The 24,943-nt window shown below is 47.6% G+C and overlaps 1 pseudogene across 1 annotated transcript in view; it reads left to right on the top strand.

The window, feature by feature from the left end:
* Window positions 1–24,943, top strand: part of LOC147736833 (uncharacterized) — a 68,727-nt pseudogene that overhangs the window by 27,672 nt on the left and 16,112 nt on the right. The gene's annotated exons all lie outside the window — the stretch shown is intronic.

Genomic DNA, 24,943 nt, shown 5'->3' with positions numbered 1-24,943 from the left:
AGACACGTCGAACGTGGCGCCCGCAGGTTGATGTTACCGTTCGTCTTCAGGCATTCTCGTATCGAAGACATTGTCAAGGGACGCTAGCAGATATCCTGAAGGCGGCTCCCCCGTTTATATATTATCAATTATCTTTTTTTATATATTTGTATCGAAGACATTATCAAGGGACGCTAGCGGATACCCTGAATGCGGCTCCCTCGTTTCTACATTATCATTTATCTTTTTGGATATATTTGTACCGAAGACTGATGGAGGCTTCTTCGTGTACCCAGGCATAATTTCCCATTTTACTCCACACTCGCATTTAGGCTTGACGGTTGTTTACAAAGACAAGCACCTGAGTTATTTTGCCATTTACAAGAGTGGGAGCAGGTCTTTTTTGTGGTTCCTTTATCGGTTGGAATCACGACTGCGTCTACTACCTTGATTACAAGTTTCGCCGAGTGAGATGTGACTCCACCTAGACGATAGGAAAACAAAGAGACTATATTTCTATCCGGCCTTGATACATATACAAGGAATACACAGTGAACGCTCATCCCGTGTTCTCTCTGGCCAGATTTTAATGTGGCTCCTGAGGAAGGCGTTCTCGTTAAAACGCCGAAACGCGCGTCAATGACTATTTTTGTCCGCCACTGTTTTATGAACTTTTGTGTAATTGTGTTATAAATATTTTATTTGTACTTGATTAACTGTCCACTTAAGTAATTGGTGTTTATATTTTTGAATTAAAATGCTTTTATTATGAGTATGTATACTTAAAAATAAATACAATCTTGTGCTTTTAATTGGTTGTTGTGCTTTCCATATGTCATCTCTCCCTGATTATATTATCCAACTTCCTGTTTTTTTCTCACATTGTCTATTTTCCCTGTATAACAAATTCAGTTGTCTAACAGGGGGTCCTTGTTATTTACGCCACGAAAAGCCATTCAAGTGCAGTGAGTGTGTGAAGTGCTTTAGTCAATTATCAGACCTACAAAGACATCAACGAACACACAGGTGAAAATCCCTAACACTGCAGTGAATGTGGAAGTAGTTTTGGTGACCCTTCAACATTAAGAAATCCTCAGCGAACACACTTAGGGGAAAAGCCATTTAAGTGCACTGAATGTGCGAAGAGCTTTAGTAGATTATCAATTCTAGGAGGACATCAGCAAACACATACAGGGGAGAAACCATGACATTGCAGTGGATTTGGAAGTAGTTGTGGAAAGGATTTTCAGCTTACTACAGGGATTAGTAATAAAACCTATAAACACAACACACTTGAATACGTTTAACGAGCACAGACTGGAGAATATTTGTAGCTGGTTTTGGTGTTCGGCCATTTTGTACAACAACTGGTTCAATGACAGCTGCTAGAGAACAACGTCCAAAGGCACAAGAAGTCAAAGTAGGAAAATGTGACCTGTAACTCTGAGAGTTAATGCTTGCAGTGCACAACGTTTATCCAAAGCCCTGACGCGGGGGAAAAGGATGCTCATTTCGATCATCACATATGTAAAAGCACCCACCATAGTGGCACATTCCAAGAGGTGTCCAATATCAAGCTGGTCCCTTGGGAAATTTGCTGGCTCACCACTGACTATGTAAATATTTACAGTGAAAGTAATTGTATATGAATATATTTTAGACGTGTCTTATTTACAGAGAATCACCCAACCAACTCTTAACTGGTGAAAGGACAGAATCCGTGCATGAAGGCAAAATTTTTGATCGGAGAGAGAACTGTTGAAAAGTTTAGTTCTGAATAGGTTTCTGAAAGGTTGAGAGTTAGGTAAAGATTGAATCTTGAGTAGTAAAAAATTCCAGCTCTTAGAGTCTTCAACTATCGACACCCTTCTTTACATTTCTTGAACCTTAGCTCTGGAAAAAAAATCTGGATTCAGGAGTAAAGGAACACAAAAGATACTGAATTTTGACACAAATGATATTCAGGTTTGTTTTTACATGTAAAAAGAAACTCTTGTTTTATAAACCGCCGGTGAATGAATGGACATAAAAAGTGCTGCCTCGTGAGAAAACAGTGAAACTTTGTGATGAAGTTGGGACGTCTTCAGACCACAAATAAGATAGATCGAAGCATTCTGACTCATCTCTAATGTGCTTTTGTGTTGCTGGAGCTGACAAATAAACAGTGCTCTCATAGCCCAGCCTTGTGTAGAGAAACGAGTTCACCGATATAATATGCATATCAGGAGAAAGGATACATCTTCAGTAGCCCCAGATAGTAGAAACTAATGCTTTTCACCGAGGTCATTTTAACAAAGTGCTGAGTCCGGGAAGTTCTTCCTGCTGCCGAGTATCATCACTACCGCCACCACCCAGCCAGTGAGGAACATCAACAAGACTGCTGTTCATCATACCCATGCTTATACATAACACACTACAGGGGTTTGCTCCAGGGTCAAACTCACTTTACTTTCATGTTAACAGCAACAAGTTCTAAACTGAACAAATTATATTTACGAACAAGTGGTTTGTACGGCCATTAGTGCCATAATACATTCTAAACCCAATACTTTATGAATCGGTATTAATGATACATAACCAAACATCCAAACACCACCTATGTATGGACATCCAAGAGCCTTTAAAAACCACACTACAGAGGTGTGTACCAGGATCAAATTCAATTTACTGTAACGTTAACATGAACTAAATTATGATACAGCATGAACAATCATGAGACTATGAAATGTACACAATGATGACTAGATTTTAAATATTACTAACAAGTGTATGTTTTGATTTGTAATAAAATAAAAAATGTATTTGAATTCATGGTATTTGACTGCTGATTGCATGGAAAGAGATGTGAAATGTGATTTCTTCCCTAAACTATAAAGATAATTTGTGATGTCAGCAAGGAGCCTAGTTTATTTGGCAATAGAGGGGTCAAATCTCGATAGCATGACTGCTTTCAGCTGGGATTCTGGCGCAGGTAGTATCAGAGTGGACTATTCTCCCCAGTGTGCCTTCTCTCAGAGGGAGAGGCGGTTCTTTGCTTGCGACGGTACTACCTCTGCATCTGTGTTAATGAAGAGAGAAGTGCTACCTGTAATACTGAGATCTGGGCTTCACTCTTGTGTTAGGAACTTAAGTCAGTAGTTTTTACCCAATAAATACCAGATTTATTTTGGAAAACGAAAAATGTGTGTATAGTGGCATTCCTCTGGTTAATAATCCATAAAAATGCCACCGAATGATGAGTACTTGAAAGCATACTCCCATACGAGGGATTTAAATATGCATTTGTCATATACAAAATTGACTTACATTTTTATTTGAAGGTTCTTATATAGCGCTTCTTTATCTAATATTGCCTGATGGGTTTTCTCCGAGAGCCCCTTCTCCTTCGGAAGAAGTTTTTCATTGACAGACCCAATGTGATCTCCAATGGAAAGATGACAGTCTCTCCAACTCTAAACCGGGCTGGTGGGAGGACGGGTGGTTTGGCTGGTACAGCGCTGTGTTGCATTTTTGATAGTGCTCTGTCTGCCACAACCTGAATCCGGCCTGTCTTTCTTAAGGGTTTTTAGGTCTCGCCTGTCGATGCGCATGCGCATCGAGCTTGCGAGACTATGGGGGCTTATCCACTCTTTAACCAACTTGCAAGGAATCGTGGCGATTCCTTGCAGTGCACGAGAAATGTAAGGTCAATGCGCATGCGCAATGAGCTTCAAAGCGCGTGCACATGGCCCCAGCCGCCTGCATTGCCTGCTCTCTCTGTTACAGCCTCCCCCAGCTCCGCCTCCTCACTTATTGATTGCACGGCCGTTAGGCCGTGCCTCCCCTACTCTCCTCCCCCCTCCTCCTCCTCCTACTCTCCTCTCCCCTCCTCCTCCTACTCTCCTCCCCTGCCTGCCGTGTCGCACCTCTCCCCGCTGCTAACAAAGACACATACCATTTACGAAAAAATTGGACCCGGAAATCAAATTTTGGTTTTATTTGTTTTTTATCTAGTTACAAAAGTTATGTTGCATAAAGAACGTTTTGGAAATAAATGCCCGCCTGCAGCCGCCTGCCTTGCGTGTTTTTCACTTCAGGTGCATCCCTCCCACACACCCGCTCCGCCCCTCCCCTGCCTGCCGTGTCGCATTTCTTCTACAGCCTTCGACATCTGTTCCCCAACCCACAAAACGCCAGCACCTCCCCTCTTTCTTCCCGGACACAGCCAGGCTCGCAATTCCACTCCCCCTCACGACGCACCTCCGGATCCGCCCCCTCCCCACTTTCTCTACCACCACTCTAGCACTGCTGTCTTCCGTGAAACTGTCTGGCACACGAAAGTCTTACCATTAACAAGACCTATTGCCCAGCAGAAATGACTTTCGTCTTCAACTCTAACTTGCCCAAATCTATTTTTTGGGACAATGAAACATACTTATTTGTTAACAAACTTTTCTACAGCCTTCGACATCTCTTCCACAACCCACAAACGCCAGAACCTCCCCCCTCTGTTCCCGTACACAGCCAGGCTCGCAATTCAACTCCCCCTCCCCAGACGCCAGCACCTCCCCTCTCTGTCCCTGCACACAGCCAGGCTCTCAGAACACAATAAACGAAAGACTTGAAACTGAAATCGTCGACAAAAAGAAATAATGACAGACGCATTACAAGCTACATCGCCTTGTACATTCCCCAATCAGCAGGCCTACTATTCCCACCCCTCCCTCTACAGCGTGCTATGCAAAAAATAGCGATAGTATGTATAGCATTGCACCTAAAAAACAGTTAATATTACAACCCACAAACGCCAGCACCTCCCCCCTCTGTTCCCGTACACAGCCAGGCTCGCAATTCAACTCCCCCTCCCCAGACGCCAGCACCTCCCCTCTCTGTCCCTGCACACAGCCAGGCTCTCAGAACACAAAAACGAAAGACTTGAAACTGAAATCGTCGACAAAAAGAAATAATGACAGACGCATTACAAGCTACATCGCCGTGTACATTCCCCAATCAGCAGACCTACTATTCCCACCCCTCCCTCTACAGCGTGCTACGCAAAAAATAGCGCTTGTATCTATAGCATTGCACCTAAAAACATTTAATATTTTGACATGTTTATAAACGAAATGAAACACACAGAGTCAGTCCAATTCAACGGGCCTACTATTTCCCTCCTCCGACACAGCGTGACATCACAGAGCCTCTAGCACATCCACGTGACTAAACAGTGCTCGCAACCCGCCCTAACCCCCAACAATACGCCGGACCTGCTGGGACCATTCTTTAATACCATTTACATGAACACACAGCCAGGCCACAGACTCCAAGGCTTTCGTCAACAAAACTACAGGATGCTAGAGTACTTTAAGCGCCGTCGTCAAGATTGTAATCACTTGTGAAGTTCCTTTGGGGATGTGCTAATTTAGAACAGCAGGATGCGAGCCGGGTGTTAGCTCGAGAACAACAACAAACCCAAAAGCCAATCACACCCTCACTCACACTCACTCACCCTCAACTCCTCACCCTCACTCACCCTCAATCACACTCACTCACCCTCAACACCTCACCCTCACTCTCCCTCAACCCCTCACCCTCACTCACCCTCAACACCTCACCCTCACGCTCACCCACCCTCACTCACCATCAACACCTCACCCTCACTCACCCTCAACACCTCACCCTCACTCACCTTAAACACCGCACCCTCAACCCCTCACTCACCCTCACTCTCAATCATTCTCAATCACCCTCAACACCTCACCCTCACTCACCCTCAACGCCTCACCCTCACTCACCCTCAGCCCCTCACTCACCTTCAGCCCCTCACCCTCACCCTCACTCACCCTCAACACCTCACCCTCACTCATCCTCACTCACCCTCAACACCTCACCCTCACTCACCCTCAACACCTCACCCTCACCCTCACTCACCCTCAACATCACTCACCCTCAACACACTATCACACTACAACCACACGCAAACACTTACCACCACAGCACCACTTCACTCACCCTCAACACCTCACCCTTAACCCCTCACTCACCCTCACTCTCACTCATCCTCAATCACCCTCAACACCTCACCCTCACTCACCCTCACTCACCCTCAACGCCTCACCCACACTCACCCTCAACCCCTCACTCACCCTCAGCCCCTCACCCTCACCCTCACTCACCCTCAATCACCCTCAACCCCTCACCCTCACTCACCCTCACTCACCCTCACTCATCCTCACTCACCCTCACTCATCCTCACTCATCCTCACTCGCCCTCACTCACCCTCAACACCTCACCCTCACTCACTCTCAACACCTCACCCTCACTCACCCTCAACACCTCACCCTCACTCACCCTCAACACCTCACCCTCAACCCCTCACTCACCCTCACTCTCACTCATCCTCATTCACCCTCAACACCTCACCCTCACTCACCCTCAACACCTCACTCACCCTCAGCCCCTCACCCTCACTCACCCTCAACCCCTCACCCACCCTCACTCACCCTCAACACCTCACCCTCACTCATCCTCACTCACCCTCACTCACCCTCAACACCTCGCCCTCAACACCTCACCCTCACCCTCACTCACCCTCATCCTCACTCACCCTCAACACACTATCACACTACAACCACACACAAACACTTACCACCACAGCACCACTTCACTCACCCTCAACACCTCACCCTCAACCCCTCACTCACCCTCACTCTCACTCATCCTCAATCACCCTCAACACCTCACCCTCACTCACCTTCAACGCCTCACCCTCACTCACCCTCAACGCCTCACTCACCCTCAGCCCCTCACCCACCCTCAACGCCTCACCCTCACTCACCCTCAACCTCACTCACCCTCAACCCCTCACCCTCACTCACCCTCAACACCTCACCCTCACCCTCACTCACCCTCACTCACCCTCAACACCTCACCCTCATTCACCCTCACTCACCATCAACACACTACAACCACACACAAACACTTACCACCACAGCACCACTTCACTCACCCTCAACACCTCACCCTCAACCCCTCACTCACCCTCACTCTCACTCATCCTCAATCACCCTCAACACCTCACCCTCACTCACCCTCAACGCCTCACCCTCACTCACCCTCAACGCCTCACTCACCCTCAGCCCCTCACCCTCACCCTCACTCACCCTCAACGCCTCACCCTCACTCACCCTCAACCTCACTCACCCTCAACCCCTCACCCTCACTCACCCTCACTCACCCTCAACACCTCACCCTCACCCTCACTCACCCTCACTCACCCTCAACACCTCACCCTCATTCACCCTCACTCACCATCAACACACTATCACACTACAACCACACACAAACACTTACCACCACAGCACCACTCATCACCACTACAGCATTACTCAGCAGACAAAGGTCATACAATAAAACATGTACGCTTTTAACAGTTACACACACAACAACAGCTATCAATGGGCACTTTCACCAGGCATACACACACAACAGTCATCAGTACTGCAGTAGTATGTATAAATGAGACTGTTGGTGTGCGAAATACGGATGTGGTGGTGCAAAGTGATGCTGTGTTGTTGCTCAATGGTACTGTGGGGGTGCAGAAAGATAAAGTGGTATTGCTGCGTGTTGCATTGGTGGACATCAGTGATGGCGTTGTTGGGAGAAGTGCAACTGTTGTGGTGCTGAGTTATGCTGTGGTGGTAATCATTAAACACCAACACAGCACCACTCATCACCAGCACAGAACAACACATCACAACAACAGCATTACTAAGCACCACACTAACATCACTCAGAAACACAACAACATCACTCGACACCACCACAACAGCATCATTCAACAACAACACACTATCACACTACAACTACACACAAACACTTACCACAACAGCACCACTCATCACCACTACAGCATTACTCAGCGGACAAACATCATACAATCAAAACATGGACGCTTTTAAGAAGCACACACACCAACAGCTATCAATGGACTCTTTCACCAGGCGTACATACACAACAGTCATCAGTACTGCAGTAGTATGTATGAATGAGACTGTTGGTGTGCTAAATACGGCTGTGGTGGTGCACAGTGATGCTGTGTTGTTGCTCAATGGTACTGTGGGGGTGCAGAATGATAAAGTGGTATTGCTGTGTGTTGCATTCGTGGACATCAGTGATGCCGTTGTTGGGAGAAGTGCAACTGTTGTGGTGCTGAGTTATGCTGTGGTGGTAATTATTAAACACCAACACAGCACCACTCATCACTAGCACAGAACAACACATCACAACAACAGCATTACTAAGCACCACACTAACATCACTCAGCAACACACCAACATCACTCTGCACCACCACAACAGCATCATTCAACAACAACACACTATCACACTACAACCACACACAAACACTTACCACCACAGCACCACTCATTACCACTACAGCATTACTCAGCAGACAAACGTCATACAATCCAAACATGTACGCTTTTAACAGGCACACACACCAACAGCTAGCAATGGACACTTTCACCAGGCGTACACACACAACAGTCATCAGTGCATCCTTTCAACATGCATACACCCACACAAACAGGCATCAGTCCACGCTTTCAACAGTCACACACACCACCAGCCGGAAGTGCACGCTTTCTAACCACTTTTTTTACGTAGCACACACAATTACAGCTACACAAGCATGCTTTGGTGCTGTACAGTACTGCAGTAGTATGTCTAAATGAGACTGGGGGTGTGCTAAATACGGCTCTAGTGGGGCAGAGTGATGATCTGATGTTGCTCAATGGTACTGTGGGGGTGCCGAATGATAATGTGCTATTGCTGCGTGCTGCATAAATGGACATCAGGGATGCCGTGGAAGAGAAAAATACCAAACACAAGGCAAGTGCGACCGAAAAACACGTACGGCAAAACGGAACTCAATCCATGGCAAAAAATAAAACTAAATAGCAGCCATTGATAAAATACAAAACACACTCTAAAGAAAGGAGCCAGACAGAAAGTAAGTGCGAGCAAAGCAAGACCGAAAACAATAATTAGATTTACATCACAATAAGGAAATGCATAAACAAAAGTATAACAACTCACAAAGGCACTCTTTAATAATATGAAAATAAAATTGTCATTACCTGTCGATCGTAGCAGCTCATTCCCTGAAATGTAGAAAATATAAAAAAAACACACACAAAGAGAACATAAACAGTGCATACAAAATACTTTTAACTACAACAATCAACAAACAAAAAAAAAAAAGCATAGTGGCGAAACAAGTCACATACGGGTCCAAACAACACAAAAAAAAGCCAAGTCGGAGAAAAAATAAACATCAGAGTGCGACCTCAGGCGAAACGAAACTACAGGAACTACATACCAGGAAGACACTAGCAAAGATTAGTCAATGCATGGCGAACAATCAACTTAAACACGAGCCAGCATTCGCATAAATAACAATAAAAATGCCAAACACAAGGAAAGTGAGAGCGAAATTGCAACGTTCGCAATTTAAAAGACATAACACATACAAAAAAATACATTGCTTTATGTAACATTTATAAACATTCCCATTATTAAAGCATCTATCTTTTACAACAGTACTAAAGTATATTGTAACTCAACAGTCGAAAATACACAAGGCGCAATACAAATAAAACACTCATACATCCGAATAAAACATTACTACTAATACGTATATACACACAAGTAATAATACATTCAAATTCATGTACTCAATGTTAAAAAATGTACATCTTACCAGTCAAACGACGCAGCAACAACCACGGAGGAATATCACACCTTTACCGCACGAACATTCACACCAATCTAGAAAACGCCCGGTGACGCACGTCAAATGCAACGCTACGTCACACAACGTAGCGCTGCGATTGGCTAAAAATTACGTCACGCAAAACATTACATCCCCATCACCAAAAAAAATAGAACGCTAACATCCCTTACGTAACAAACGTAAAGGGAATACATAGCGTACTACACTTTACCAGAACACAAATAAAACACAGTTTAACTAAATGCACTAAACACTTATAAAACGAATACACATACAAAAAACAAAAAGACACATTACATTATAATCAACATTAACACATGCTAAAGACTCACATATGCCAATCACACCCTCACTCACCCTCATTCACCTTCACTCATCCTCAATCACCCTCAACACCTCACCCTCACTCACCCTCAACCCCTCACCCTCACTCACCCTCAAACCCTCACCCTCACTCACCCTCAATACCTCACCCTCACTCACCCTCAACACCTCACTCACCCTCAGCCCCTCACCCTCAACACCTCACCCTCACTCACCCTCACCCTCACTCACCCTCAACCACTCATCCTCACTCACCCTCAACACCTCACCCTCACTCAACCTCAACACCTCACCCTCAACAACTCACTCACCCTCACTCACCCTCAACACCTCACCCTCACTCACCCTCACTCACCCACAACACCTTACCCTCACTCACCCACAACACCTTACCCTCACCCTCACTCACCCTCACTCACCCGCACTCCCCCTCAACACCTCACCCTCACCTTCACTCACCCTCACCCTCATTCACCCTCAACACCTCACCCTCAACACCTCACTCACACTCACTCTCACTCATCCTCACTCACCCTCAACACCTCACCCTCACTACCTCACCCTCACTCACCCTCAACACCTCACCCTCATTCACCCTCAGCCCCTCACCCTCAACACCTCACCCTTACTCACCCTCACCCTCAACACCTCACCCACAATCACCCTCCCTCACTCACCCTCAGCCCCTCACCCTCAACACCTCACCCTCACTCACCCTCACCCTCACTCACCCTTAACCACTCACCCTCACTCACCCTCAACACCTCACCCTCACTCAACCTCAACACCTCACCCTCAACAACTCAATCACCCTCACTCACTAACGCTCACCCACCCTCACCCTCACTCAGCCTCAACACCTCACCCTCACTCACCCTCAACGCTTCACCCTCAATCACACTCACGCACCCTCACCCACCCCCACCCTCACACACCTTCACACCCTCATCCTCACTCACCCTCACACCCTCACACACAACCTCATGACCTCAACCACACCCTCACATGCCCCCACCCTCACACACCCCCACCCTCATACACACCCGCACTCACACACTCTCACACATCCTCACACACACACACACACATTCTCAATAAGCCTCACACCCTCACCCTCGCCCACAATCACTCACCCTCACCCTCACACCGTCACCCTCACACCATCATCCCCTCACCCTCAATCACCCTCAACATCACTCACCCTCACTCACCCGCACTCACCCTCAACACCTCACCCTCACCTTCACTCACCCTCACCCTCATTCACCCTCAACACCTCACCCTCAACACCTCACTCACACTCACTCTCACTCATCCTCACTCACCCTCAACACCTCACCCTCATTCACCCTCAGCCCCTCACCCTCAACACCTCACCCTTACTCACCCTCACCCTCAACACCTCACCCACAATCACCCTCCCTCACTCACCCTCAGTCCCTCACCATCAACACCTCACCCTCACTCACCCTCAACCACTCACCCTCACTCACCCTCAACACCTCACCCTCACTCAACATCAACACCTCACCCTCAACAACTCAATCACCCTCACTCACTAACGCTCACCCACCCTCACCCTCACTCAGCCTCAACACCTCACCCTCACTCACCCTCAACGCTTCACCCTCAATCACACTCACGCACCCTCACCCACCCCCACCCTCACACACCTTCACACCCTCAACCTCACACATCCTCACTCACCCTCACACCCTCACACACCCTCACTCAACCTCATGACCTCAACCACACCCTCACATGCCCCCACCCTCACACACCCCCACCCTCACACACACCCGCACTCACACACTCTCACACATCCTCGCACACCCACTCACATTCTCAATAAGCCTCACACCCTCACCCTCGCCCACAATCACTCACCCTCACCCTCACACCGTCACCCTCACACCATCATCCCCTCACCCTCAACACCTCACCCTCATTCACCCTCACTCACCATCAACACACTATCACACTACAACCACACACAAACACTTACCACCACAGCACCACTCATCACCACTACAGCATTACTCAGCAGACAAAGGTCATACAATCAAAACATGTACGCTTTTAACAGTCACACACACAACAACAGCTATCAATGGGCACTTTCACCAGGCATACACACACAACAGTCATCAGTACTGCAGTAGTATGTATAAATGAGACTGTTGGTGTGCGAAATACGGATGTGGTGGTGCAGAGTGATGCTGTGTTGTTGCTTAATGGTACTGTGGGGGTGCAGAAAGATAAAGTGGTATTGCTGCGTGTTGCATTGGTGGACATCAGTGATGGCGTTGTTGGGAGAAGTGCAACTGTTGTGGTGCTGAGTTATGCTGTGTTGGTAATCATTGAACACCAACACAGCACCACTCATCACCAGCACAGAACAACACATCACAACAACAGCATTACTAAGCACCACACTAACATCACTCAGAAACACAACAACATGACTCTACACCACCACAACAGCATCATTCAACAACAACACACTATCACACTACAACTACACACAAACACTTACCACAACAGCACCACTCATCACCACTTCAGCATTACTCAGCAGACAAACGTCATACAATCAAAACATGTACGCTTATAACAAGCACACACACCAACAGCTATCAATGGACTCTTTCACCAGGCGTACATACACAACAGTCATCAGTACTGCAGTAGTATGTATGAATGAGACTGTTGGTGTGCTAAATACGGCTGTGGTGGTGCAGAGTGATGCTGTGTTGTTGCTCAATGGTACTGTGGGGGTGCAGAATGATAAAGTGGTATTGCTGCGTGTTGCATTCGTGGACATCAGTGATGCCGTTGTTGGGAGAAGTGCAACTGTTGTGGTGCTGAGTTATGCTGTGGTGGTAATTATTAAACACCAACACAGCACCACTCATCACTAGCACAGAACAACACATCACAACAAAAGCATTACTAAGCACCACACTAACATCACTCAGCAACACACCAACATCACTCTGCACCACCACAACAGCATCATTCAACAACAACACACTATCACACTACAACCACACACAAACACTTACCACCACAGCACCACTCATTACCACTACAGCATTACTCAGCAGACAAACGTCATACAATCCAAACATGTACGCTTTTAACAGGCACACACACCAACAGCTAGCAATGGACACTTTCACCAGGCGTACACACACAACAGTCATCAGTGCATCCTTTCACCATGCATACACCCACACAAACAGGCATCAGTCCACGCTTTCAACAGACACACACACCACCAGCCGGAAGTGCACGCTTTCTAACCACTTTTTTTACGTAGCACACACAATTACAGCTACACAAGCATGCTTTGGTGCTGTACAGTACTGCAGTAGTATGTCTAAATGAGACTGGGTGTGTGCTAAATACGGCTCTAGTGGGGCAGAGTGATGATCTGATGTTGCTCAATGGTACTGTGGGGGTGCCGAATGATAATGTGCTATTGCTGCGTGCTGCATAAATGGACATCAGGGATGCCGTGGAAGAGAAAAATACCAAACACAAGGCAAGTGCGACCGAAAAACACGTACGGCAAAACGGAACTCAATCCATGGCAAAAAATAAAACTAAATAGCAGCCATTGATAAAATACAAAACACACTCTAAAGAAAGGAGCCAGACAGAAAGTAAGTGCGAGCAAAGCAAGACCGAAAACAATAATTAGATTAACATCACAATAAGGAAATGCATAAACAAAAGTATAACAACTCACAAAGGCACTCTTTAATAATATGAAAATAAAATTGTCATTACCTGTCGATCGTAGCAGCTCATTCCCTGAAATGTAGAAAATATAAAAAAAACACACACAAAGAGAACATAAACAGTGCATACATAATACTTTTAACTACAACAATCAACAACCAAAAAAAAAAAAGCATAGCGGCGAAACAAGTCACATACGGGTCCAAACAACACAAAAAAAAGCCAAGTCGGAGAAAAAATAAACATCAGAGTGCGACCTCACTACCTCACCCTCACTCACCCTCAACACCTCACCCTCATTCACCCTCAGCCCCTCACCCTCACTAACCTCACCCTCACTAACCTCACCCTCAACACCTCACCCACAATCACCCTCCCTCACTCACCCTCACCATCACTCACCCTCACTCACCCTCAACACCTCACCCTCACTCACCCTCAACACCTCACCCTCACCTTCGCTCAACCTCACCCTCACTCACCCTCAACCCCTCACCCTCAGTCAGCCACACTCACCCTCAAACTCTCACCCGCACTCACCCTCACTCACCCTCACCCTCACTCACCCTCAACACCTCACCCTCACTCACCCTCAACCCCTCACCCTCACTCACCCACAACACCTTACCCTCACCCTCACTCACCCTCAACACCTCACACTCACCTACACTCACCATCACCCTCAACCTCACTCACCCTCACTCACCCTCAACACCTCACCCTCATTCACCCTCACCCACACTCACCCACACTCACCTTCATGACCTCAACAACACACCCTCACATGCCCCCACACTCACACACCCCCACCCTCACACACACCCGCCCTCACAAACTCTCACACATCCTCACACACCCACACACATTCTCAATAAGCCTCACACCCTCACCCTCGCCCACCCTCACTCACCCTCACCCTCACACCATCATCCCCTCACCCTAACTCACCCTCAACATCACTCACCCTCAACACCTCATCCTCAACAACTCACTCACCCTCACTCACTAACGCTCACCCACCCTCACCTTCACTCACCCTCAACACCTCACCCTCACTCACCCTCAACACTTCACCCTCAACACCTCACCCTCAACACCTCACTCACCCTCACTCTCACTCATCCTCACTCACCCTCAACTCCTCACTCACACCCACCCTCAACACCTCACCCTCACTCACCCTCAACACCTCACCGTCACTCACCCTCAACACCTTACCCTCACTCACCCACTACACCTTACCCTCACCCTCACTCACCCTCAACACATCACCCTCACCTACACTCACCATCACCCTCACTCACCCTCAACACCTCATCCTTAACCCCTCACTCACCCTCACTCTCACTCATCCTCACTCACCCTCAACACCTCACCCTCACTCACCCTCAACACCTCACCCTCACTCACCCTCAACACCTCACCCCCTCACCCTCAACACCTCACCCTCACGCACCCTCACCCTCAACACCTCACCCTCAATCACCCTCCCTGACTCACCCTCACCATCACTCACCCTCACTCACCCTCAACACCTCACCCTCACCCTCACTCACCCTCAATCACCCTCAACACCTCACCCTCACCTTCACTCAACCTCACCCTCACTCACCCTCAACGCCTCACCCTCAGTCACCCACACTCACCCTCAAAAACACAACCGCACTCAGCCTCACTCACCCTCACCCTCAGTCACCCTCAACACCTCACCCTCACACACCCTCAACACCTCACCCTCCACCCCTCCCCCTCAACGCCTCACCCTCACTCACCCTCAACACCTCACCCTCACTCACTCTCAACACATCACCCTCACTCACCCACAACAACTCACCCTCAACCCCTCACTCACAACACATATTATGTTACAATTGGTATCACATTGGCAAAAGATAAAACTATTGCCATTGGAAATAACAAACATATTAATTCGCTATTTTCAAAACAAGCACATAAATAAAAAAGCTGTCCTTTACAATACCAATAGCACAGACTTTCCAAATGCAAGACCTATTGCAACACACATCCACAAACGGCAGTCACCCACTCTGCTTCATTCACCCACTCTGCTTCAGTCACCCCCTCTGCTTCAGTCACCCCCTCTGCTTCAGTCACCCCCTCTGCTTCAGTCACCCACTCTGCTTCAGTCACCCACTCTGCTTCAGTCACCCACTCTGCTTCAGTCACCCACTCTGCTTCAGTCACCCACTCTGCTTCAGTCACCCACTCTCCATCATTCACCCACTCTCCATCATTCACCCACTCTCCATCATTCACCCACTCTCCATCATTCACCCACTCTACATCATTCACCCACTCTACATCATTCACCCACTCTGCATCATTCACCCACTCTGCAAATTTGTGAATGTTATGCCTTTTTTATACAAATAAACAACTTTTAGGACGGAAAAAAAGGGGGTCTACGGAGTAGTGCATCAGATACGTTATACACAAAATATACTTCCCAAAAGTGACCTACAGCATGCAAGGATGTTAATCAGGCTTCGGGCCAAAAAGCAAAAGAAAATCGTACAATATTACAACAATATTACACCAACAAAACAAATACAAATATGTGCCAGGAAGCGAGGACGAGGATGTACAAAGACAAAAGTGAAACAGCCAACTTTTTCTTGGGGCAATAAACAAGCACTATTCATCCGGAGAATGGGACGGATTAAAGACAATGGTCAACTGTTACACAAAAACCCGTACGCATAGAACAATAGCAGTTATTCACACGGAATTACATCTAATATAAGAAACATATTACGAAAATACAACTATTCTGAAACAGCCAACTTTTTCTTGGGGCAATAAACAAGCACTATTCATCCGGAGAATGGGACGGATTAAAGACAATGGTCAACAGTTACACAAAAAGCCGTATGCATAGAACAATAGCAGTTATTCACACGTAATTACTTCTAATATAAGAAACATATTACGAAAATAGAAATATTTTTTCACAAAAAGCAAAACAAAATATCATTACATCACTGTACATCCACTTCATACATTGCTAGGAATAATAAAGTCAGCAAATACACAAAGTTTCCTTTCATACATCAAGTACGTCAATAACATATAATCCGGCTACTTCAGCATCACAAGAAAAAATAATGCAAACACAACTTACATCAATATATTAAAAAATAATTAGCACTTCAAAGTTCGAATAACAGCTTTTGTACGTCAAATAACAAAAAACAGCAAAAAATACATTACATTACAGTTTAACAAAACATATGCATTACATATCAACAATAAAAAACAAAACTTTCCGTTACATTACAAACATTTACAAATATTACGATCGAAAAAAATACATTTCTCAAGTCTTTAACTTAAACATAGTATATATACTACATTACATTACATAATAACAATCTTTGGAATACATTCTTACCTGTCAAACGACGCAGCAACACCACAGGAACAAGAACACGCCTTCCGCGCACCAACATTCTCGATCTCTGGGGAATTCCACCGTTGACGTAAGCAAATCGGAACGCTACGTCAAAAACGTCGCGCTCCGATTGGCTAAAAATAAACGTCAAAAAAAGTAAACAATCACAACACAAAAAAACTAGACCGCTAAACATAGCCAACGTCGAAGTGACGCATTGCGTCGGCCATTTAAAAAAAAAAAAAAAGGGACTCCACAAACACGTTAAACACATAACACCACACAGTTAGTACAAAACATACACAGTTACATTACATACAAATATACACATAAGACAGAAGAAATACAAAGGGAACATCTAACACCTTTTGTAAAACACAACACATATTACTTAATTAATATTAACATACACACACTCATAACATCACCCTCACACACCAAAACTATCACACTTCTTCACACACCCTCAATAACCCTAACACAACATCTCCCTCACACTCACACTCACACACACTCACACTCACACCCACTCACACTCACACACACTCACACACCCTCACTCCCCTCCAAAAATAACACCCCTCACAACAAGCTCACACTCACTACACCGGACAGCCGCACCCACACACACCCCTCACACTCTATCACCATCAACACCCCTCCGCCTCACACAGCCTTAGCCTCATCCCTTCACCCTCACACACGCACAATAACCCTCACACCATTACCCACACACACTCTAACTCTCAGCCGCAACAACTCACTCACACTCACACTCCCTCGCTCACCCTCACACTCACACACTCACACCCCCTCACCCTCACACCCCCTCACTCACACTCACTCACACTCACTCACAATAACTCACACTCAGACTCACACACCCTCACGCTCACACACCCTCACACGCCCTGTGCCTAACAACACCTCTCACACCCTCAATAACCCTCACACACACTCACACTCACACACCGTCACACACCATAAACGTCACACCCCCTCACTCACCCTCACACACACCCCCTCAAACTCAAACACCTTACACTCACACACACACGCTCCACTACAACTCATCACAACACTCTCAAACTCACTACACCACACACACTCTCAGACGCAAACAACATCACTCATCCTCATCCTCATACACACTCACACCCCCTCACCCTCACACCCCATTACACTCACACACGCTCACACCCCTCACACTCACAACAACACCCTCACACCCCCTCACTCACACTCACTCACACTCACTCCCAATGACTCAAACTCACCCTCACACACCCTCACCCTCACACACCGTCACACACCGTCAGACACCCTCTGATTAACAACACCTCACACACCCTCACTCACCCTCACACACACACCCCCTCATCCTCAAACACCTTACCCTCACACACACACGCTCCCCTAAAACTCATCACAACACTCTCACACTCACGACACTTCACACACTCTCAGACGCAAACAACATCACTCATCCTCACACTTACACACACTCGCACCCCCTCACCCTCACACCCCATCACACTCACACACGCTCACTCACCTCACACTCACAACAACACCCTCACACCCCCTCACTCACACTCACTCCAAATAACTCACACTCACCCTCACACACCCTCACCCTCACACACCGGCACACACCCTCTGTGTAACAAAACCTCGCACACCCTCACTCACCCTCACACACACTAACACTCACGCACTGTCACACACCCGAAAAGTCACACACCCTCACTCACCCTCACCCTCACCCACCCTAAAAATAACACCCCCTAACGCTCACACCCCCTAACACTCACACCCGCCTAACAGTCACCCCCTAACACTCACCCCCTCACCCTCACCCCCTCAACATCACCCCTCACACCCTCACACTCACTCCCTCAACACCCCACCCTCACCCCCCTCACACCCCCTCATTCACCCTCATTCACCCTAACACACCCTCACCCTCTCACACACCCTCTCACACACCCCTCACACACCCCCTCACTCACGCTCTCACACACCACCTCACACACCCCCTCACTCACCCTCTCACACACCCCCTCACTGACCCTCTCACACCCGCTCAGCCTCACCCTCACTCTCCCTTACACTCCCTCACCCCCTCACCCTCCCTCACCCTCCCTCCCCTCCCCTCAACCTCACCCTCACCCCCCTCACCCTCAACTCCCTCATACTAACCCCCCTCATCCTCAACCCCCTTAACACTCCCCCCACTCACCCTCACCCTCACCCCCCTCACACTCACCCTCACCCTCCCCCCTCACCCGCACCCCCCTCACCCTCACACCCCTCACCCTCACACCCCTCACCCCCCTCCCCCTCACCCCCTCCCCCTCACCCTCACCCCCCTCACCCTCACCCTGACACCCCTCAGACCCCTCACCCTCACCCCCCTCACCCCCCTCACACTCACCCCCCTCATCCTCACACCCCTCACCCTCACACCCCTCACCCTCACACCCCTCACCCTCACACCCCTCACCCTCACACCACTCACCCTCCCTCCCCTCCCCTCACCCTCACCCTCACCCCCCTCACCCTCAACTCCCTCATACTAACCCCCCTCATCCTCAACACCCTTAACCCTCACCCCACTCACCCTCACCCCCTCACACTCACCCTCACCCTCCCCCCCCTCACCCACACCCCCCTCACCCTCACACCCCTCATCCTCACACCCCTCACCCCCCTCACCCTCACCCCACTCCCCCTCACCCTCACCCCCCTCACCCTCACCCTCACCCTGACACCCCTCATACCCCTCACCCTCACCCCCCTCACACTCACCCCCCTCACACTCACCCCCCTCACCCTCACACCCCTCACCCTCACACCCCTCACCCTCACACCCTTCACCCTCACACCACTCACCCTCCCTCACCCTCCCTCCCCTCCCCTCACCCTCACCCTCACCCCCCTCACCCTCAACTCCCTCATACTAACCCCCCTCATCCTCAACACCCTTAACTCTCACTCCACTCACCCTCACCCCCCTCACACTCACCCTCACCCCCTCACCCGCACCCCCCTCACCTTCACACCCCTCACCCTCACACCCCTCACCCCCCTCACCCTCACCCCCCTCCCCCTCAAACTCACCCCCCTCACACTCACCCTCACCCTCACACCCCTCACACCCCTCACCCTCACCCCCCTCACCCCCTCACACTCACACCCCTCACCCTCACACCCCTCACCCTCACACCCTTCACCCTCACACCACTCACCCTCACACCACTCAGTGCTACAACACATTTTGTGTTACAATATGTGTCAGATTTACGAAACATAAAACTATTGGCATTGTAAATAACAAAGCAATTATTTTCGCAATTTAAAAAAAAAAAACATCCTCACCCTCAAACTTTCACCCTCAACACCTCACTCACACTCACTCTCACTCACCCTCACTCAGCCTCAACTACTCCCCCTCACCCTCACTCACCCTCAACACCTCACCCTCACTCACCCTCACTCACCCTCACTCACCCTCACCCACCCTCACGCTCACCCTCACTCACCCTCAACACCTCACCCTCACACAGCGCAATAGCTCTCAGACCATTTCAGTTAGAGCTTTTAAAAATATTTATGGCTTTTTTTATTTGTAATTCTTTAGCATTGGCTACAGGAAACAAAAATGCTAAACATTTACAAAAAAAACCCATAAACAATTCTAAAAGCACTAACTCTAATGGTGCGAGACCTATTGCATTTCCAATGCTTGTTTTAGGTCATTTACAATACCAATAGCTCAAACTTTCCTAATGCGCGACCTATTGCATTGCAAATGCTTGTTCTATTTTGAGTTACATTTGAAGACTGTCCCCCTCATGTATAGTTTGACAATGTGTCCACGGTCTGCCAGAGGAGCATGTTTACCAACTTCCACTACACCATTACACTAGCGTCCCCCATGTTTAGCGATCTCCACCTACCTGGCTATCCCTGTGACTTCAGAGGAGCGACAGGAGCTCCTCTAAAAGCTCCTAAAGTTTGCTGAGTGGCTGCCATATTTCACACGGGTGCCCAGCAGACTTTTTTGTTTTACTCCTAAAGTGAGAGTTTTTTTTTTGGAAAAATAATGTGCTTGCTACACTGAGAGCTTTCCACAAGGGAGTCTGGGTTAATTTGCTAGGTTTTTTTTGTTTGAGACTGCATGTCTTTTCATAGTGTTCCTGGAGATAAAGAAGTAGGTCAGAATGCCTACCATTTGTAGGGCGGACGGTCTTCAATTATTGTTTCCTGAAAGAGCCTTATTTGTGCAGTTTCTCGTAATTTGTAAAAAACGTTCTATCTGAAGGTTCTCCTTAGAGACTTTGGTTGGAAGCTTGCAGCATTGTGCCAGCTGTTGTCTACAAATGTTGTGTAAAATCAATGCGCCTCCCTCAGAGGCTGTGCTGTTGAATTGAATGATGTCTAAAAGTAATGTGCAGCTCTCTTAGGCTGCATATGGCTTGTGCAAACCCATTGTGTCTCCAAACACTTGCTGCTGACCGCGGTGTCTTAGTGTCCATGTTCTACCTGGGATTCTATCTGTTTGTCGCCATCATTATGAGACGCAGGAGCTGCAAAAAGGTGGGCATGAGGATTCACTAATTTGTTGTTATTAAAATGTTACAAGATCACAATGCCCATTCGCAATTAGTCAAATTGACACACTCAGTTAAATGCTGTGCTCTGTCTCTATTGTGGCAAATATCTTAAGCTACCTAGCATCTTCATGTAAGTCTTACAGAATGGTGCACACACAGATCGGCCATTGTGGACACCTCACTTTATTAATGGGAAACAAGTGCGGGACCATCCATTAATTCGACTATTTAAAATGGAATGAGGATAAGCATACCTCCTTTACTGACATATCAGATGTTATGATGTGGTAACATAGTCTTTATTGTGTTAAATGCCTGGCCTGAGAATCCCGATCTCTCTCTGATGGGTCTATCAAGTCTAATTGGCCATGCTTTTGCGTTTCAGACAGCAATACTTTTGGATGTGTTGGCTGTTCAGTGTTCCCCTGGAATTCTGTTCTCAATTTCCAGCTGTACAAAACATTTTTAACACCAGTGGATTATCCTCCCTTTCCTGAGCGACCAAATCTTTGTGTAGCTACATGTCTTAAAGACTAGGAAGCTTGAACATCTGGTCTCAAAATGCTTATTTAATTTATGAAACTGCATAGTCCTATATCCTAAAGCACATATATGTCATTAGAACAATCTTCAATCACAAAAATACAAATACATATATTACTAAACATTGTTTACATGATTATATAGTTATCACAAACAATATTATTTTCCCAAACACCACCAGCCGGCAGTGCACGCTTCCACCAGGCACACACACCACCAGCCGGCAGTGCACACTTCCGCCAGGCACACACACACCACCAGCCCAAAGTAACATCAATAAGGTTTTTACCAGGGGCGGGTGCTTCAGGGGTCGAGCGACCGGCCGTGGATTCAATCAGACCTCCAGAAGCTTTGATCAAAGAGGACGTGGCGGAGCTTAGCGATCCAACCTCTACTCCACTCGAAACCGTGGTGGCAGAGGCAAGCAGCACAAGGGAGGGTATTGAGGACAGAAAAACAGCAGCGATGCCTCCTATTCAGGTAAACCTGATTCAGTGTGGAGGTCACAGTGGGAGGCTGGATTGCCTTGTTTCTACACAGGTAGGAGAGTTTGATGAGCGACCCGTGGGTACTTCAGACAGTACAGGGTTTACAGATCGAATGTTTTATGCGGCCCTACAACATACACCAACCTCTAAATTTTTCCAGTGCAGTTACTGCTGGGTAGGTGCGTAATTCAGATGAGACAGGTGTTTGTACACAGTCCTCAGGCCTCCATGTTTTACATGAGGTGTAATGCTTCGCCAACTATGATTCAGAAAGAGTATCATTTTAACCCCAGCGACTGATGTGTTTGTGTTTTTTGGGGCTTTTCATAATCTGGGTAGCTCTGTCTTACTAGAGAGAGTGAGGTATGTGGCAGCCGCTGGTTTAAAGACGAGCGGTTGAACCCGCAGCGGAAAAACCTATTCAACTCCAATCTAACTCCTCAGCTGACACCCATATAGCAAATCGTATAAACTAAAGATACAAACCAAGATCAGACTGCAATAAACAATAGCGTCACTCTGATTGAATGCTGGATGCATCACATCGCGGCAGACACTTATTGACTGTAACTCATGCCACGCTTAGGAGGTTAGAGAGGAGTGTGTCAGTCCATCGTTCAGGAGGAAGAGAAGCGTGTACTTTTAGGAGTCTGCTTCATAGCCAAGATGCACATGAAGACCTGGAGATGCGTTTTTAAATGTGGTGCATTTTCCTTGTTAGTGCCGGGCGCAGCTTTTAAAAGGTGTGCCAGGTGCAACCCGGGAAAGTGCGCCTTCTTATGTTCAATGGGCTGCCCCCCGGACAGCTGAAAACTCGTGCTGCCCTGGGGGCTGCGCATTCAGTGAAATACAGCGCAGCTTTGAAGCAGCCGCCCTGTGTTTCACTACACAGGTGGCAACCCCCCTGCACTTTTAAGAGGGGAAAGAGACCACCTTGCAGGTGGGTGCAGTGAGTGAATGCATCTGCCTGCAAGGGGATGTCTCGGGGGTCCATAAAACCCCCCTTTCCACCCTCCAGAGAGCTGCTCTCTGGGGGTGCACTGACAGTGCACCACCTTTTGGGTGTCTTTAGCTGTCATAGCACCTCCAGACACCTTCTTTGGCTCCGCGCCTGTGTCTATAATCATACGCGTGCTCAGAGCCAAAGAGATTCCCTCATTTGCAAGAAGCCACACCCCCATGCAAATGAGGGAACGTCCTCTGGTAATTGCACTGGCGCTATGTGTGCGTCAGCGCTATCTGTATTACAGAAAGGGCCGCACAAACTTCTGCCGCCATTCCTGTGATGCCAAAGTGCCACAGGAGCGTGCAAAGCCGGCGCGCATGCCCGTTGAGCCCCCAGGGCACTTTTCATAATACGGCACCTGCACGGATACACTTATGGGAGTGTAAAGAGTTCCTTTTCCCTTCATTCTTTGCTCATCAAGTTAGAGTTGTATGTTCCAGTTGTGCAGAGTATTGGGGCTTTATGCAGTCAGTCAGCAGATTTCACACTCATGCAGACAGTACATTGAAATGTAAATGTTGTAATTATTTTTTGGTTTGAATAAATTTTAGGTTATGGAACGTTGACAAATATCATTTCGGTCGTCATTAAAGAGGAGGAGGAGGGGGAGGAGGAGGAGAGCCATCCCACTACCTATCCGAGGCCAGAGGAAACACAAAATGTCAGTTGTGCTTCAGGTAAGAAATGATGCTTTCCTACATAGAATCACGTGAAGGCTGACAGCTCCAGCTGGGATTACAGCGACACATGCCTCCAGTAAGCGTCTACCTATCCTCAATTCTGGTATTAGGGGAAGAAGAGCATCAACCAAGCACCTTGCCATCTACACTTACGGGGTCGTAATATGGAAAGTTGCCATGGGGCACAATTAACAGGGTTGCCCACTTGATGTGCCCCTGGGGCACTTTGGTATTTCTGAAGGGGCCACAGCTGCTTGTGCTGTCCTTTTTGTAATACAGATAGTGCTTGCGCCAATATAGTGCCAATGCTATCATCATCATCATTTTAAAAACTTTATTTCGGTAAGAGTACCATAAAAGCACAGGT

Source organism: Lissotriton vulgaris, chromosome 1_2 (assembly GCF_964263255.1).
Source record: "Lissotriton vulgaris chromosome 1_2, aLisVul1.2, whole genome shotgun sequence".
In the NCBI taxonomy this organism is placed as follows: Eukaryota; Metazoa; Chordata; class Amphibia; order Caudata; family Salamandridae; genus Lissotriton; species Lissotriton vulgaris.
Note: the sequence above shows the minus strand (reverse complement) of the source record. Positions and strands in the feature narration are given on the sequence as shown.